This window comes from Sinocyclocheilus grahami, unplaced genomic scaffold (genome assembly GCF_001515645.1).
Source record: "Sinocyclocheilus grahami isolate Dianchi unplaced genomic scaffold, SAMN03320097.WGS_v1.1 scaffold5.1, whole genome shotgun sequence".
In the NCBI taxonomy this organism is placed as follows: Eukaryota; Metazoa; Chordata; class Actinopteri; order Cypriniformes; family Cyprinidae; genus Sinocyclocheilus; species Sinocyclocheilus grahami.
In genome coordinates this window covers 6205303-6223273 of record NW_015505184.1, presented here as the reverse complement: position 1 = coordinate 6223273, position 17971 = coordinate 6205303, and the positions used below count along the sequence as shown (strand labels likewise).

General features: G+C 36.8%; 1 pseudogene; it reads right to left on the bottom strand.

Moving 5' to 3' along the window:
- Positions 1–6197: 6197 nt before the first annotated feature.
- Positions 6198–17411, bottom strand: LOC107585487 (inhibin beta A chain-like; annotated as a pseudogene).
- Between the last annotated feature and the right edge of the window lie 560 nt (positions 17412–17971).

The following is a 17971-nucleotide window of genomic DNA, read 5'->3' as shown; positions in this document are numbered from 1 at the left end:
CCAGTAAAGACTGTATGTGTGAAAGGGGCTAAACTCTTCCTCTGCATATGCTGTGAATTTGAATTGCTTAACGTTCATCTGGGAAAACAGTGTGCATTATCTCACTAGATTTGTAACGTAAATCATTTAGCCTATTTTAACAGTGTTTTTCAATAAAACCATGTAATTACTTGATTTTGATATTTTATTTGAGCCAATTATTATTGCCTCACCGTTAGTTTATATATAACTAGTCATACTAAAGCCTGGTTTTCACTTAGGTCTATTTGTGTTACTAAAAAAATATCAGATTACTCTATTGCCAAAATAATCATTAGTTACAGCCCTAGATTAGTTAAAATATTTCAAAATACAACTGTATTGTTTTACTGTTTGTAATTAAAAGACAAATATTTTATTGAAAATTTCTTAAAAATAGTATTAAAATACTGTCTCGTTCTAGTGAACCAAGTATCTGTATTTTGTATCTCGTGAGCTAAGTGTATTGTCACACCCCTAGTGTCGATAAAAAAATAAAATGATAAATTATTTTATAAAATCAATTAATTAGAGATGCTTTTGATTATTCATATTTAATAAAACCATTAAAATGTAAAATAGAATTTGGTTAAAAAAATAAAAAATAATTTGAGAAAAAATAAAACATTTCATGGGACCGTAAAAATAAAATTTTGGTTACATTTTTAATAAATTGCTGTTTATTATTGTAAGTTTCCTGATTTCAATTAATTAGACGTGCTTTTTGATGAATAATATTTAATTTAACCATTAAAACAGAGTCTAGGAAAATGTAAAAAATTTTAAACCTTTTTTTTTTTTTATGTCTGTGCTTATATCTGTTGTTTCACAGTTCTCAGAAAACCCTCATACTTCATGTTTAAATCTGTCCTTCAGCCCGTTTTTCAAAAGGCGCTTTTTTCCATTTGTGTGCAACAGACTACCAGTTTTCACAACTTATGAACAGGGAACTTAGCCAATATTGAATTTAACGTAAGCCAGTCACCATTGAGACTCTCTGTAAATATGAATGGGAGGGCGCTGGCCTAATTCAAGGCCACCATGTCCCATTCAGTGGTTTAAAATGTGTCACTGTCCAAAAGATGGTATACAGAGTCCAAGTTTTAGAAAACACATCCCCTGTATTCATTTTGACAGATGAGGTGTTAAATAAACACTTCAGCCCTTATAACATATACAAACACCCTTCCAAACACATTTATTCCTGGAGGATTGACAATGCTTAACACCCACACAGATTCGTGTTGTGCCGAATTCTGCACCCCTGCCAGATTATGCATCACTTTTGAGACCATGAGTTCGCCTACCAATGGTATGAGAGGAGCACAGCTTTCACTCTCAACCAAACTAACATTTCTAGCCAATCAGAATTTTTTGCTCTTATAAACACGAGATGCGCATAATAGTATCCAATTGCAGAGTCGCAACCGATGAATGGAGAAGCGCGACATGTTGAAAAAGCTGCAAGGCGCAATGATCAAAGATGTCCATCTAGCGCATATTTACATAGAAAAACTAATTAAAAAGCAGTGGAGCTTTGTAAACAGCTCAGAGTAATCATGTCATCTCTATAAGAACGATATGATTGCCAGAACAAATTTACCGGGATTTTTGAAAATGTCCTGTTCACACACGATCTCTTAATGGTAACTTACCGGTAATTTGCCAGTAAAGACTGTATGTGTGAAAGGGGCTAAACTCTTCCTCTGCATATGCTGTGAATTTGAATTGCTTAACGTTCATCTGGGAAAACAGTGTGCATTATCTCACTAGATTTGTAACGTAAATCATTTAGCCTATTTTAACAGTGTTTTTCAATAAAACCATGTAATTACTTGATTTTGATATTTTATTTGAGCCAATTATTATTGCCTCACCGTTAGTTTATATATAACTAGTCATACTAAAGCCTGGTTTTCACTTAGGTCTATTTGTGTTACTAAAAATATCAGATTACTCAATTGTCTAAATAATCATTAGTTACAGCCCTAGATTAGTTAAAATATTTCAAAATAAAGCTGCATTGTTTTACTGTTTGTAATTAAAAGACAAATATTTTATTGAAAATTTCTTAAAAATAGTATTAAAATACTGTCTCGTTCTAGTGAACCAAGTATCTGTATTTTGTATCTCGTGAGCTAAGTGTATTGTCACACCCCTAGTGTCGATAAAAAAATAAAATGATAAATTATTTTATAAAATCAATTAATTAGAGATGCTTTTGATTATTCATATTTAATAAAACCATTAAAATGTAAAATAGAATTTGGTTAAAAAAATAAAAAATAATTTGAGAAAAAATAAAACATTTCATGGGACCGTAAAAATAAAATTTTGGTTACATTTTTAATAAATTGCTGTTTATTATTGTAAGTTTCCTGATTTCAATTAATTAGACGTGCTTTTTGATGAATAATATTTAATTTAACCATTAAAACAGAGTCTAGGAAAATGTAAAAAATTTTAAACCTTTTTTTTTTTTTATGTCTGTGCTTATATCTGTTGTTTCACAGTTCTCAGAAAACCCTCATACTTCATGTTTAAATCTGTCCTTCAGCCCGTTTTTCAAAAAGCGCTTTTTTCCATTTGTGTGCAACAGACTACCAGTTTTCACAACTTATGAACAGGGAACTTAGCCAATATTGAATTTAACGTAAGCCAGTCACCATTGAGACTCTCTGTAAATATGAATGGGAGGGCGCTGGCCTAATTCAAGGCCACCATGTCCCATTCAGTGGTTTAAAATGTGTCACTGTCCAAAAGATGGTATACAGAGTCCAAGTTTTAGAAAACACATCCCCTGTATTCATTTTGACAGATGAGGTGTTAAATAAACACTTCAGCCCTTATAACATATACAAACACCCTTCCAAACACATTTATTCCTGGAGGATTGACAATGCTTAACACCCACACAGATTCTGTAGATCCAGTCCCCTCCTCTCAGCCTTTATTCTCCTGTCGGGGTATTTTGAGTTCTCCAAGCTCATGTCCTTGAAGGACAGGAATGCATGTGATGTTTATACCTCACAAAGTCTACTCGTGATATTCATCGTCAATCTTAGATGGCAATTAGCTTGTTTCTAAACAGAAAGTCAGTTAATAATTATACATCATACATGAAGTAGATGAATATATACAAATTCTTATAATAAATTAATTTAAAATTGCAGTTTGTGTTTGTGTGGAAGCACAAGGAAATGAACTTGAAATCTGCCATTACTTGTTTTGGTTCATCATCCCTTTTTATGGTTCCTGATGAATGTTACCAGAGGATGTAGAGTTATCAACACAAGTAGACCCAACAAAGATGTGAATGCCTTTTATGGCACTATAAAGGCACGCATGCATGTGTGACGCATTGGATAACAGTCACCAGCAATATTACACATGCGCTATTTCAAAGCATGTATTGTTTGTGTATATAGGCGGATAATTAAAGACTCGTGTAAACACCCTCAAGCCTCAGACGTCAAGATGTCCAAGCTAAAAGAACGTCTCCGTAAAGTTTGCAAGACTAATTCAAAAGAGAACTGACCTTGACCTATATTTCGTACTGGATCTTCAAAGGCAGAAGTCATATGAAAGTACTTGTCACAGGCGGCAGTGGAAAAGGATACGATTGTTAGCATGTGATCTCTTATCATCTTTTTTTGCATTTCTGTGCTGAGAGATTTATTTCACATTATTAGTGATAAATCAGCTGTGTGTTCTGTTGCTGTGCTCTAAATGGCATGAAGGGTTTATGGGGAAGAGATTATGTCCTCCTCTGAGAGAGGCTCTTTTTCACAGGACCTGTGGGGGTTTTATTTGCTGAGTGATGATAGCGGCAATTACCTTTCTACCCCTGGGTCACATCTCTTGTCCTGACACAGCATGCCGGTGTGCTGACAAGGTCCCTCCGTAAGTGCACATATCTCTGATTGAAGGCCTTTTATGCTTTGACTATGTTAAATGGCAAACCATGTACTTATAATACATATCGGTTTGTGACCAACACTGTTGTTCAAAAGTTTTGGGAAAAATGCCTTTATTCAGCAAAGGAGGACACATTTAATAGATCAAAAGTAAAGACAATTAAAATGTAACAAGATTTATATTTCAAATAAATGCCGTTCTTTTGAACTTTCTAATTATCAAAGAATCCTAAAAATAATTATCAAGGTTTCCACAAAAAATATTGAGCTGCATAACTGTTTTCAGGATTGATAATAATATCAAAAATGTTTTTTAAGCAGCAAATCAGCATATTAGAATGATTTCCGAAGAATCATGTGACACTGAAGACTGGAGTAGAAATGCTGAAAATTCAGCTTTGCCTTCATAAAAATAAATTACAGTTTACTATATACTCAAATAGGAAATGGATTTTAAATCATAATAACATTTCACAATATTACATTTCACTGTATTTTTGATAAAATATGTGCTTATTTTGACTTATTTCAAGAACATTTAAGGCGAGACACATAATTCAGAAAATACTTTGAACAGCCAAAAAACTATATATTTTCACAATTTTTGGGGAAATAAAATGTTGTATATAATCAAGCAAATTATATATGAACAAATCTCTCTGTAAAACCCTTCAGAATATAGACAGGAATAAAAATGTAAAGTTTGGTGTGTGTAAGTGCTACTGAAGTGGAGATTTATGGCTTAGGGTAGGAGAAAAAACTCATTTTGAGAAAACGGCCTTTAAAAATATGTATTGTAATTGAAATCTATTGACACAAATAGATAAAGTGCTATAAAAGAAACGCTTAACAGTGTCTTTTGGATGTTTTCTTTCCACTAGTCTGAAAAAACACTTAATGAAAAGCCCAAAATCTCAAAATTGACAGGTGCATGAAAAAAGTGTTTTTGCCTGCAGTGTCTCCCCTTAAATCATCTTTTTGATCCAGGAATATTTATTTATTCAATTTTTTTTTTACTGGAATATCAGTCAGATGATATAGTGTGTGTGTATATATATATATATATTAGATGTTTCTTTTTACTCCTTACAATCTAAACCTCCCAACAGACAGCTGCTATGTGGCTAAAAATGACAGAAAACAGCCCTTGAGGAGTTCACACTAGTTTGCACAGCATCTGCTTTGGCTGTGCAGTGCTAATATTTGGGGTAACGTGTCAGATTTGTCAGTTGATCTGCAAAAAATATACTTAATTAGTAAAAACCAAACTAGCTAGCATTTAGTGTTGAAATACAGCTCATCAACTGGCCTAGTAAACACACACCGCTGACTTAAACCAAAAGGTGAAGTTGTACAATTCAGCTTTAATAGTGAAGCAAAGAATATGCTGCAAAATAAATTAGATATAAAACATGACAAGCACATTTTTTTGATTTGTACAACATGGCAACATATGTTGCATAACTCTACATAAAACAACACAGCAAGTTCCTTTAGTGTCTTGTACTTTAAACCTGACAAAGCAGATTGCCATTACCAGGACATTGTTTCTATCTCTTTACTGAATATTTCTGACGAGAAGGCTAGGTTTCAGTTCAGAATCTAAGACCTTTGTTATACATTGGTAGAGACAAACACGGTCGAAATACAGAGAGCAAAGGTATCTTAACATTGAGGCTGTTTCAGCAAAAAACAAACAAACAGAAATTAAAGTTATTTATGTGCTATATTGAGTTAATGGTATATTATGTTAGCCATACACAGTTGTTCCTAATTTGAATAAATTCACAGAGCTGGGCATTTTGGGGATTTGCTCTGAGAATGGGATGTGTATGGTCTTTGGTTTACTATGTATAAGTTCCAAATGCATATGGTTCTAGACTCTGATATGGCAACTAGAATGCGACCCATAATGCTCTGGGCCTCTCATGATATGAATGTTGGCTTAGTGCAAATTTATATTACTTTTCATCAACATTCAGAATGTTTAGGAGAAAAATAATAATAGGTGATAAAAGCAACATAATTATAATAATAAAATAATCATAATGACAATAGTAATGTAGTTTGGCTCCAGCAGCTGGTCAAACTAATTTTTCTTCAAGTATTTCTCATAAGAAAAATGAAATAAAAACAGCTACTTCTTTTAAGATGTACTAAAAAATTACTAATTTTTGTCTGTGAGAAAAGGGATGACAATAAAAAAACACCATTAAACATAAGCTAAAAGACAAATAATAATAATAATAAAAAAAACATCCAGTTATAATAATACTTGACTTGCATAGAGTTGCATGTTTTTTTTTCTTCTTCTCTGAATATATAATTCCACACTTCAAAATAAGTCTCTTTATTGCAGTGCAGAGAATCAGGGCTGACACTTTGACCCATGCACCCATTCCCTCTCAGTCTCCCTTCATTAAAAAAAATATATTATGCTTTATTCTCCTCCGTCATTTTTATATGAAAGTGCCACGAAGACCGCTCCAATAATCAGTCCTATTGGAATGATCTAGAAACGAATAGGTTGCCCGAGTTTGCAGTTCAAAAGTTTGTGTGCCAATCCTCTGATATGTGCTTTGTACCAACATTAAAGTGTTTGTTAGGAGTTCATGGCGTCTTATGAGCAGCCACACTCCTCCACTATCATGTTCTGGATGTCTTTCTTAATGATCTTCTGCTCCTCGTTGTAGTAGAGCATGGACATGGCCCGTAGGCGGGTGGGTACGCAACACGACTTGATGTTGTTAAAGGGGCTGTACCCACGCATCCGATAGTGATTGATGACGGTGGAATGGAAGGAGAGGGCAGAGCCCATGATGCTGGCCACATGGCTGGGGCAGTCGCCCTCGCAGTAGTTAGCGTGATACCCAGACGGAGCGATGATCCAGTCGCTCCACCCGATGTCCTTAAAGTTGACGTAGAACTGCCGTTTACAGCAGATGCGGATTTTGCCATCGCACTCCAGGCCGCGCTTGCTGCGCCGGTGCTGGTGCTCCTCGGCTGGCTTGAGCACAACCATGAGGAAGGGTCGGTGAGATTGTTCTCTCTCTTTGCCCTTGTTGCCTTCTGCGGGCACCAGGATGGGAACGGCGCCGGCTTCGGCACACATGGGACAGGAGACGTGGAGACTGAGCAAGCTGCTGTCCCCATCCAGCAGGGTCTGCACCATGCGGGACACCGGTAGCGTGTGCCAGCCGCTGCGCCGCGTGTCCACGGTCTTCTCGGACACCACCGCTTCTTGGGGTCTGTCCGCAGAGCCTGGATCAGCTTTGCCATGCTGCAGAAGCTGCACAGACACCTTCCCCTTTCCTCGGCTGCCCTTGGCAACTTTAAGAAACAGCCACACGTTGGCCTGCTCCACCACAGACAGTGTGCTGCCCTCCTTAGAAATGTCAAATTTCATGATGTCCGGGGAATCTCCTGTGGATGAAGCACACGAGGCAATTGGTTAGCTTTATGTTTGCGATTGCATTGTTGAGTTTTGAATGACAACACTTTTTAACTTTGTAACAGTTGAAAAACTAACAAAAAAAAAGTGAGGAAGAAACATTTTCTGTGCATATTTTGAAGCTGAATCCACAGAATTATGCAGAACGGACTTTAAGATGGAATTGAGAGTACAAATGAAAACTAACAAATAAAAAAAAAAAGTTGAAAAATATAGTACAAATTAAAAAAATGTTGTATTTTCACCCCATGTATTAATGATTGATGCAGATGTGCAAGGCATTTTTATTTTTATACAAACAAAAACCTAAACAAATACATTTACATTTTTATGATTCTAAACTAAATTAAAAATATATATATATATATATTTTTTTGGTTTATGATACATAGAATATTACAAAACTTGAAACCTTTGAAGCATACCTGCAGTAAACATTAAAATGAATAGCAATGACAATAAACTGTGATGAGAAATATATTGTTTAAAACCATTTTAAAGGATACAAATCAGGAAATGAACTCTGCTCCATAAATGAAATGTTAAACTAAAATAAAATTAAAACTAATAAGAGTGAAAACAGGAAAAGAGTGAAAATAAAATGGAAAAATTATAAATTACAGAAAGTATGATCAGTTTAACCAAAATAACTAATAAACAAAAATCAACTGATGGGAATGTGTAGAATTGTGAATGGTAGCTGTTCCAATTCTATGGAAATCTGCCAATTTTTCATTGGTGATCTTCATGCAGAGATTCTGTGTTGCTCAGTTTATTAATGACAAACTCTCTCTGTTAGAGCCACCAGCTCAACACGATCAGAACACACATAACGCCTGCTACACTAAACTGTTTCTCTCTTTCTGTAAGAAAGGATATGTTCTTTTTGCGGTCAATCTCCACCATCTGCAGTCCTTCGTCAACACCTAGCCTCAGTCCATAAAAACATTTCCTGCTTCTAAAATCCTGGCACTCCATTTGTGTACATAAAGTATGTATGTTATGACAAGGGCCTTCCCTATAACTTGCACATGACTGTCTGCTATAAGCCAGCTCAGCATCAGTAACCATTGCTGATTTACAGATCCAACATACTGACTCTCTTAAATGATCTCTTCCAACCCCTACTCAGCAGGACAGCTATTAATTCAACTATTTAGTCAATATGTCTACATTAAATAAATCCTGTGTTATCTGATATAAAGGACAGTCCAGCATAGCTGTGAAAGACCTTCTCTAACACTCGATCTTTTATGCTCCTCAATGTGGCACTGAGATATCTATCTAGACAAATACAGTTGCAGGTTTATCTTTACTCAGTCATCTCATATGACACTGTATATAATAGTGATCTATGAAACTAAAGAAGGGCCAATACAGTAAGTTCACACAGGACTAGACCATTTTTAATTGTTTGTCAATGTAAACATGCACCAGACTGAAATCTTTAACCATTGTGATGAGTCTTGTTTTTTTTCAGTGTCTCGTGCCATGAGCACTGTTTTTTTTAAAGACGTCGCTGCATTCTGTTGCGTCTAGCCGCTTTTGAACACAAGAGCAACCGTTTATTCATTTGGGTCTCGATTGTCAGGCTATTATGAAAATGTGCCTGGATGAATTACTATTTAAAGCTCACGAAAGCCTCTGATATCTCTGAGTAACTTTACTGGATGGTCTGTTCTTTTCATTGAATCTCACATTGTCAGAAAACTCCCACGAAACACTGAATGGACTTAACACATAACAGGAAGAAGAACTATTTTTAAAGCTTAAGTGTGTAGTTTGAATGCTAAAATACTTAGTCCTATTCCAAGTTAATATGCAGATACAAACATAGCAGTTGATTCACCCCCAAAACTATAAACACAGAGTCTGTGGTGCTTTGGAAAGATTTTGTCAACTCAAACAATGGCATGAGTTTGGAAACATTCATTATTTTTGAAATTCTGTTTGGTGGAATTACACCCCACGTTTAAAGCCAATATTCCCTTACTCTGTGGATTAAGTTGTCAAACAGATCAGTGAACAATGCAGTGCCACCACACTAATGTAAATCTGTTTGAAGTTTTTGTTATGCTCTTATATAATTGGTTAATTTATCAGTTGCAACAGCTTTTTAATTCTGCTTTGAGAGTTGTTGATAGTAGAGGCTGGAAATTCTGCCAAGAAATGAAAAATCAAGAATATAGCAGGTTAATGGGAATGAACAATGTTTTGCTGTAAACATGTTGTACAAAACAGCACAGCACTGGTTTCTATTTGCGGATGAATGTGTCTCTCTATCTTTGTGTCTCTATCGAGCCTGATCTCTTATCAGAACACCTCTTAACTCGAACAAGAGCTGCAGTGTGTGATCAAGTAAAAAGACTGGGCCTTTCTTTCCATATTAAAAGGCAACTGCTCTTTTGCCATTGTCATTTGGTTCCTGAGTAAGTCTTACAGTTCACTGTAGTTGTTTTGTCTTTCTTGTAGGTTTAAACACACGCCACGTGTCTCTGAGGTCTGGGTGAGGTGGACACTTCAGAAGCTCGTAGTACTGCAGGTTCGGGTCGAAGGTCAGCTGTGCCCACTGTCACGTAACACTGAATTATTCTAATTTCTTCTTATCATACTGTCACTATTCTTTATCCGTTTTATATGTTGAAATGTTGCTATAGTTGTGTCTGCGACTGCACACTGTCAATATCAAGGACAAGATTGTTTTGAAAAAAATTAAATAAATAAATTAAATAATCTGCTTTACGCACAATGAGCATGACTAGTTGAGCATGTCGAATAGGGGTGGAACGGTTCTCGGTAAAAAATCAAACCGTACGGGTCTCTACACATGGTTTGGCACGCACTGGGACCGCGGTTCAATTTAAATCTGAAAACGCATCTGTAATATGTTTTGTTATTAATTAATAAATAAATAAATAAAACAAGAAGTAAAAAAAATAGGGTTCGGCTAATGTTTCTGTTGATGGATGCACATTCTAAAAAAAAAAAAGTGGACAAACCATTCACTCTTGTTCAATGCGAATGCCGTATGCTGGAATATGAGCAGTCATTTATTCCGTCATCGTGTTGATAGCGCGCGTGCACAGGTGAGTCCTGAACATAACACGTTGATATCTGTGTTTAAACTAAACTCATTTATTAAGCCTTGCCAGTTGAAACTTTTTGTGTGCATTCATCCGAAACGTGCAAATATTAAACTCTCTTTGAAGTATTGTGTTTGAATGGACAAATTCACACAAAAATTGTCAAAATGCCGTCTTGGTAAGTATCCTTCTCTTAAAGTGACAGCACTTTCTTATTATTAATCATACAGCAACAAGGAAATCACTCACTGCTCTTGATTGAATAGCTTTTGTAACTTTAATAAAGATTAATCTATACAGTAAAATATGCAATGCTATTTTACATTTGATTACTTTATTCAATTTCTGTACCTAAAAACTAATATTAGACCTACCTAAAAAAAACTGAAATTCACTGTTTATTTTTTATTTATTTTGATCGCGATCGACTGGTAGATCTTTATCACTGTCCCAGTAGATCCCGAAAAAAAACTTAAAATAAGTACAAAAATGCATTACATTTATGGGGTTATATTAATGTATAACTGAAGGGAACTGTCTTGAGAAAAGTTTAGATGGCAATGGCATTTTCTTCTCCGTATAAAGCGCAACTCTGCTTTGTTTACAGCGGTAAACAAGGAAACGCTATAGTGCGGTCGGTTCATAAGCAGTGTTGCCAAGTCCGCGAATTTCCCACGGAATTGGGATACTTTAACACTGTTGCCGCGGGTTGTTGTTCATGTCCGCGGGTTGAAGCGACCCCAATAACGTGATATTTAGTCCCTGGAATGTGAATTTTACTGGAAGATCCCCTCCGAAAAACTTGTATTTTACCCCCCAATGCAATTTTTACAGGGGAACCCCCTCGAACGCAATTGGACTAGTTTTATTGCCAAAACCTGGCAACCCTGTTCATAGTTTTTCCCCTAAACATAGCACATATCGAACCGTACCGAAACTGTGACTCTAAAACCGTGATACAAACCGAACCGTGAGCAAGTTGAACCGTTCCACCCCTAATGTCGAATATCAGAGAAGATCAAAGGATAGTTTACTTGGTGTTACATTCATGCAGTGGGTCTTTTAAAAAAAATTAAACACTGCCAAGAGACGTGAGATAACCCAGTAAACACTTTCTGATGACATCAGGACTGAAAAAAGTCTCAACCTATTTCTCAACCTTTTTTGGCTTACCTACAAACTAAATGTTTGAACTTTATTAAACTAAATTCAGCAGACACTGTGGGAGAAAAACAGACCCAAACGGTTTAAAAATATAGAAACAGATTGATGTGAAGACGTTTGATAGGATGAAAAAAGAAAGGCTAAAATAGTAGAAAAAAAACATATAATTGCTCATATTATTTGTTTTATATAATTTTTTCTTTTCTTAAAAATAATGCAATTTAATTGTTTTTATCTCTGGCAGCACCTCTTTGACCCTTAGAACCAACTTATTTAAAATAACTAATTTTAAAAGTTTGGTGTCAGTTTTAATGTTTCTGAAATAAGTCTCATATGCTCACTGCAATTATTTGATCAAATATACAGTAAAAACAAATATTTATATATTTGAAATATTATAAAATATAATTTATTTCTGTGATGACTAACCTGAATTTTCAGCATCATAACGCCAGTCTTCAATGTCACATGATCCTTCAGAAATCATTTTAATATTCTGATTGTGTTCTCAAGTAACATTTCTTCTTATCAATGTTATACAATGATAAATTTTTTATTTGAATTAAAATTCTTTTTTAACATTATAAATGTATTTACATTTAATGTATCCTTACTGAATAAAATAATTAATAACTATGGGACAAAATATCTTGCTGACCTAAAACTTTTGAACGATAGTGTACCACTGGTTAGGAATCACCAAACTAAAGGTATTCAAAATCGATGTCAGATCATTGAATTACTTTATAAATAGACCAAAAGTCAATTGCTTTTGTGTTAGATAAAAAACAGCATCCACCCAAAACTGGTGTTGACAAGAAGCCTCCCTGTAGTCGGATGTATTGTTGTACTAGGATGTAAAAGTGATATCACAGTCCCCAATCGCTTGATGACCGCAACACAAAACATATTCATCACATAATCAAGTGCTATCTTGCATTTACCTATAATACTGTCTTGCACTGCTTTGTCTCATACAATATACAAAGCTATCACCTATCTGTCCCCTAATAATGAAGCCTCAGGTATGAATCGTCAGGAGACAGGGTTGACACAAGGGTCAGAGCAGGAAATAAATAGTTATAACATCCCTCAGAGTAAGCCTTAAAGAACTTCAAGACCTGCTGTAATGCATCGGTCAACTTCTAAGCAGTTTCAGGAAGCGGCTTGGATAGGCAACAAGCCAAGCTACACCAGATCAGCAAAACTGCCTGAGATTCAGATACAATATCTCCAGTGTGTCCCACTCTTGTCCCATTTCTTCAGACAGTTTAGAGACCTTTGTGAGTGCATCACAACAGATCCTTCCCAGAAGACCAGAACTGGCCTTGGAATGTCAGTAAATGGATAGTTCACTCAAAAATCAACTGATTTCAAACCTGCTTGACCTTCTTTCTTCTGAAAACCCCAAAAGAAGATATTTTTAAAAATGTTTTGCTTATACAAAGAAAGTCAATGGGGTCCAATGTTGTTAGAACACCATATGTTCATCAAAATATCTCATTTTGTGTTCCACAGATTTAAAAAAAAAAAGTGTCTTACAGGTCTGGAATGACTTGAGGGTAAATTAATGATTTTGTACATTTAAAAAAAAAACTTGATCTTTCTAGTTCACTGAGATACTTTCAAAGAAACCCCCGACTATTTCACACACCAACAGAGCAGCCTAGAGTAATTACTGGGCCCCATATTTTGATAAATGGAGCAATTATGGCCAGCTAACAGCCCTGTGGGTTTTGAATGGGATCGAACCACCCCATCCCTCTCCCCTCCATTCCCTGGAGCATCATTAACACCCCTGCAATCTCATAAAGGCTCTAAGAGGCCTTTTTTAATCTTAGGTTCATTCAAAAAGGTCTATTTATAGCATCAAGGCATAATGCACATTTATGTAAGCAAACGGGCACAATAAACGCCGTCAAACGTTTGCTGGCTCCTTCTTGCGCTCAATGATGATAGCTGCAATTAATGAGCTGATACAAACACAGATACAATCTGTGTATAAGAATCAGATGTGACTGCCAATCCACATCATGGCCAGTGCTGGTCTAAAGATAGGTCAGCTTTGATATCTTTAGAAACACTGCTATATTGTTTTTGCAGAAAAAAAACTGAATGCCATGAGACTGGACCACTTCAACCATCCGCTTCCGCACCACATTCAGGCGAATGTTGTTAGCTTTTTTTTTTACAGCAGTGTCATGCTGATTTGTGGATCAGTGACATTGTTATAAATAAGTCATGAGGAACCAATTAAAAATGGAATGTACTTGTGGATCTTCCCATCCCAGACTTAGTTTAGTGAACCGACTGGGAAGTAGTGTTTGTTACGGGCGGCACCAAAAGCGTTTTCAAATAAGAAAGAGCATTGTTTGTCATTTTCAGCTTTTTTTTCTGAATCATCGTAAAAAATAGATGGCTGTCTATTGGCATTAGCGACATGGCATAAAAAGCATATCATCAGGTCAGCAGATACACATTTTCAGAGTCAAAAAGCTCAACATTAGAGTTAATATGAACTGTATGACATTTAAAATGAGAGATACTTTGTGAAAACAAGAATTGGTCTCTCTAAAGGACCGTTCACCCAAAATAAAAAATCTGCCCTCATATTGTTCCAAACCTGCATGACTTTCTTTCTTCTGAGAAAAAAAAAACTCTCTGAAAGAACATTTTGGGTCCAAAAATATTGAACCCCATTGACATTCTTCAAAATATCTTCTTTTGGGCTTTACAGAAAACAGAAAGTCATGCAGGTTTGGAACAACGTGAGGGTGAGTAAATCATGACGGAATTGACACTTTTGGGTAAACTATACTTTCAAGTAGATTTTAAGTGAATACTCAATGTATTTTGGATGCATACCATGATAAAGTGTTCATTTGATATTAAATCACTGTCTCTACAGTTTCCCGTTGCTTGGCAAGACTGAAGATGTTTAAGTGGCCCCATTCAATAGCTGCTAATAGGGGCATCATTTCCTCATTTCATATCAGTAGCATGGCGCCGAGAGCCTCCCGCAGCAGTGCACAGTCAGAGTGTTAATACTCCACAGCTGCAGTGCATGTGTTCCCCTTAAGATGACTCTCCCTCCCTCAGACCTCCGCTAACACCTACCTGAGTGCTTTTTAAAAGCACTCCTTCGAAACAGTAGTCTGAGTGGAGCCATTTGAGGTGACATCCACTGTACATCATATATACTGCAAGCGTTTGCGGTGTACATCTTAAGAAGGAACAACGAACGGACAGTCTTGCGCATAACGGGGTGAATTATGTGACAACTCAAACAATTCAAAACCGAAAAAGTACTTTTTATCCATTTGAACTCCATAGTGGAGGCGTGGATTTAGATAAAGTCCCACTTTACAAAATAATTAATTAATGCATTATTAAACATATAATGCTTCAAATCAGTTCAGTTATATTGAATATTTGGGAAATACTTTACAATAAGGTTCAGTAAATGAATTAGACATTAGGCATTATAATGAAGCATTTTACAGCATTTAGATTAAAGAATTTATAAATACACTATTTTTCATTGTTAATTCATGTTTGTAATACATGAGCAATTGTTAATGTATACAATTTCAAAAGGTAAACGTATATTAGTATCTGTAGAAATTACTATTAACTATGATAAATAAATGCTATAAAGTTAATGTTCATTGTTAATTCATTATAACAATGCATTTCCTAATGTTAATAAATTGAACCTTGTTCAAATGTTACTAGAATATCTTAAAATATATTAAACAAATTCTATATATTATAGATTACAACTCTGTATATATATATATATATATTCTATACTAAGTAGTAATACTTGTGAATATATTACTGAAATTCACACCAAGGTTTTAAGTCACAAAGATTCATTGCACTTGAGCGTTTCTCCACCGTCTCACTCAACAGGTGAGAGTTCATCACTTAGCAGCACAAACAAGCTATTAATGTCATCACATTTCCTCACGAGGCACTAAAACATCCCTCACCTGGCTCAGCGAAGGTGATGATCTCAAAGGGCTGCTCCTCAGGTTGCTCTCGGTGTTCCCCCAGCCCCCCTCTGTCTTCCTCCATCTCCACCGTGCCGTCCTCACCCACCCGTCCCACGTGCAGCTTGCGGATGGCGTTGAGCAGGGCGGCTCTGGGAACCGGGTGTGTGACGTTGGGCCGAGCGTTCAGATGCAGCATGTTGAGGATGTGCCTCTTGACCGCCTCCACCATGTCGGTCTGCTCCTCCGAGTCCTTCTGCCTCTGGGCTAGAGCGCAGGACGGGCAGGGGGTCACGGGATCGTCCGGCTGCCCTGCACCTTGAAAGCTGCTCTCGGATGGCGTGGGCGAGCAGCCCCCTGACAAACAGCCGGAGAGCAGCAGCACACCTGTCACGAGCGTGAGCGAGGACATCCTGAGTGACGGCAGACTCACACCTCGGTCCTGTTCTGCTCTGCTGCCAAGATCACAGTCGCCGCACTGGCTTGCTTGTCAAATCGATGCGGAAAGCGGGAGCAAGTTCAAAATAATCCTTATCTGAGCAGAGCGGTCATGGTGATAAAAGTTGAAGAGGGCTGAACGAAGAGCCGTCGGTGAGCTCCTCCTGCAGGTCGATGAGCTCCGGGTCGCTCTGGAGAAACCTGGCAGTGCACGGCTGCCCGTGCCGGAGTTGAATGGTTGAGTGGAAAGTGGGCAGGGTTAGACAGTTCTCTGACTCTTTCTTTAGCACTCTCTCCCTCTCTGGCTTCTCACTGTTTGTCCCCTCTCTCTTTCTCTCTCTGTAATTATACCTTCCTCCTCTTCATCCCTCCCTCTCACTTTATTACAATCTTTCTCACTACTGACTCACTGACTTTTTCATCTCCCTCCCTCTCTCTCTCGCTCTCTTCAGTGACTCCTCCAGTAACGTGTACCATTTTTTCCCTCGTGAGAATCGAAGTTGCTCTTACGCACTCTCCCTCTCCCTCTTTCTCTCTCTCTTTTTCCACCAATCATTCATCTCTCCAGCCATCAGTCCGTCAGCACCTGTTGTGCAGGCTGGCTAACTGTGTGGTGGAATAATCTCCTGGGGAGGGAAAAGTCGAGGGGTCAACATGATTATCATGGCTATCTGTGTGCATAACACACGTGTAAACACAACGAGTCACTCATTCATGCTCGGTTAGGCGCGCACACATCGTACAGACACGATTTTTGTAGAAAAAGGCATGGGTGGGAAGTGAGGCACTTCCTTTAGATCAAATGAGCATAAAAAAAAAGACAAACCTGTTACATTTAATATTCACTCATTCAGTCAGGACAGACATTTATTAGAGGGATTCATCTCTTTAAATGTGACTTTCCTAAAAATACATTTTGGGCAATTTAAATTAACCTAATCACCTTTTATTAAATGTAATTTTTTTGCATTCATGGCTGTATCTGTAACATTTGCATCATAGTGATGCATGGCAGTGACATCACTCGACTCCCTCTTGTGGTTATAATACGTACATTCTCAACATTTAAAATGATTTCAAGCAATTATCCCACGAACAGCAAATTAGGTGGATTTAAAAAAAATAGAACAATTAAGAGAAATAAAATCCCTGAAGGTGATTCAGCTGAACGCAGAAATGTTCATGACTGCAGAACAGACATACCGCAGCGTTTCTCCAGATGTTTGTGCGTCTCCAGAGACCAATGAGGGCTGTTATTCAGCCACGATGCGTGTATGTCAGACAGATGCATGCTGGTCCATACATGTGTCTGTGTGAGCTGGAGCACATCTCACCTTTCATTCCTTGGCTCCTGTGAACAAGAATTACTCACAGGCTAACTCTTTCTCTCCTGAACTTCAGTTTTAAAAACACTCAATCATGATGGCTGTAGGTGAAAGTCAAGGCTGAGCGATTTTACATTTTTACCACCAAGAATGCATGTATTTGATCAGAAATACAGATAAACAGGGTCCTACTTTATATTAGGTGGCCTTAACTACTTTGTACATACATTTAAATTAATCGTTTTATACAATGCTTATTGTGTACATACACGTTTTTACATTTCACTTATATTTTTTAAAATACCAGCATGTAATTACATCTGTAATTACATTTATAATTACACTGTTGACCCATCCCTTTCACCCACCCTTAAACCTACCCATACCACCAAACTGTGCCTAACCTTACCCGTGTCCCACCTCAATTGCAGCAAGTGTTTTGAAATACAATATGAACACAGTAAGTACATTTTTGATGTAAATACATAGTAGTCAAGGCCACCTAATATAAAGTGAGACCAAAAACAGTAACACTGTAAAATATAATTAAAGGGGTCATATGATGTTGCTTAAAAGAATA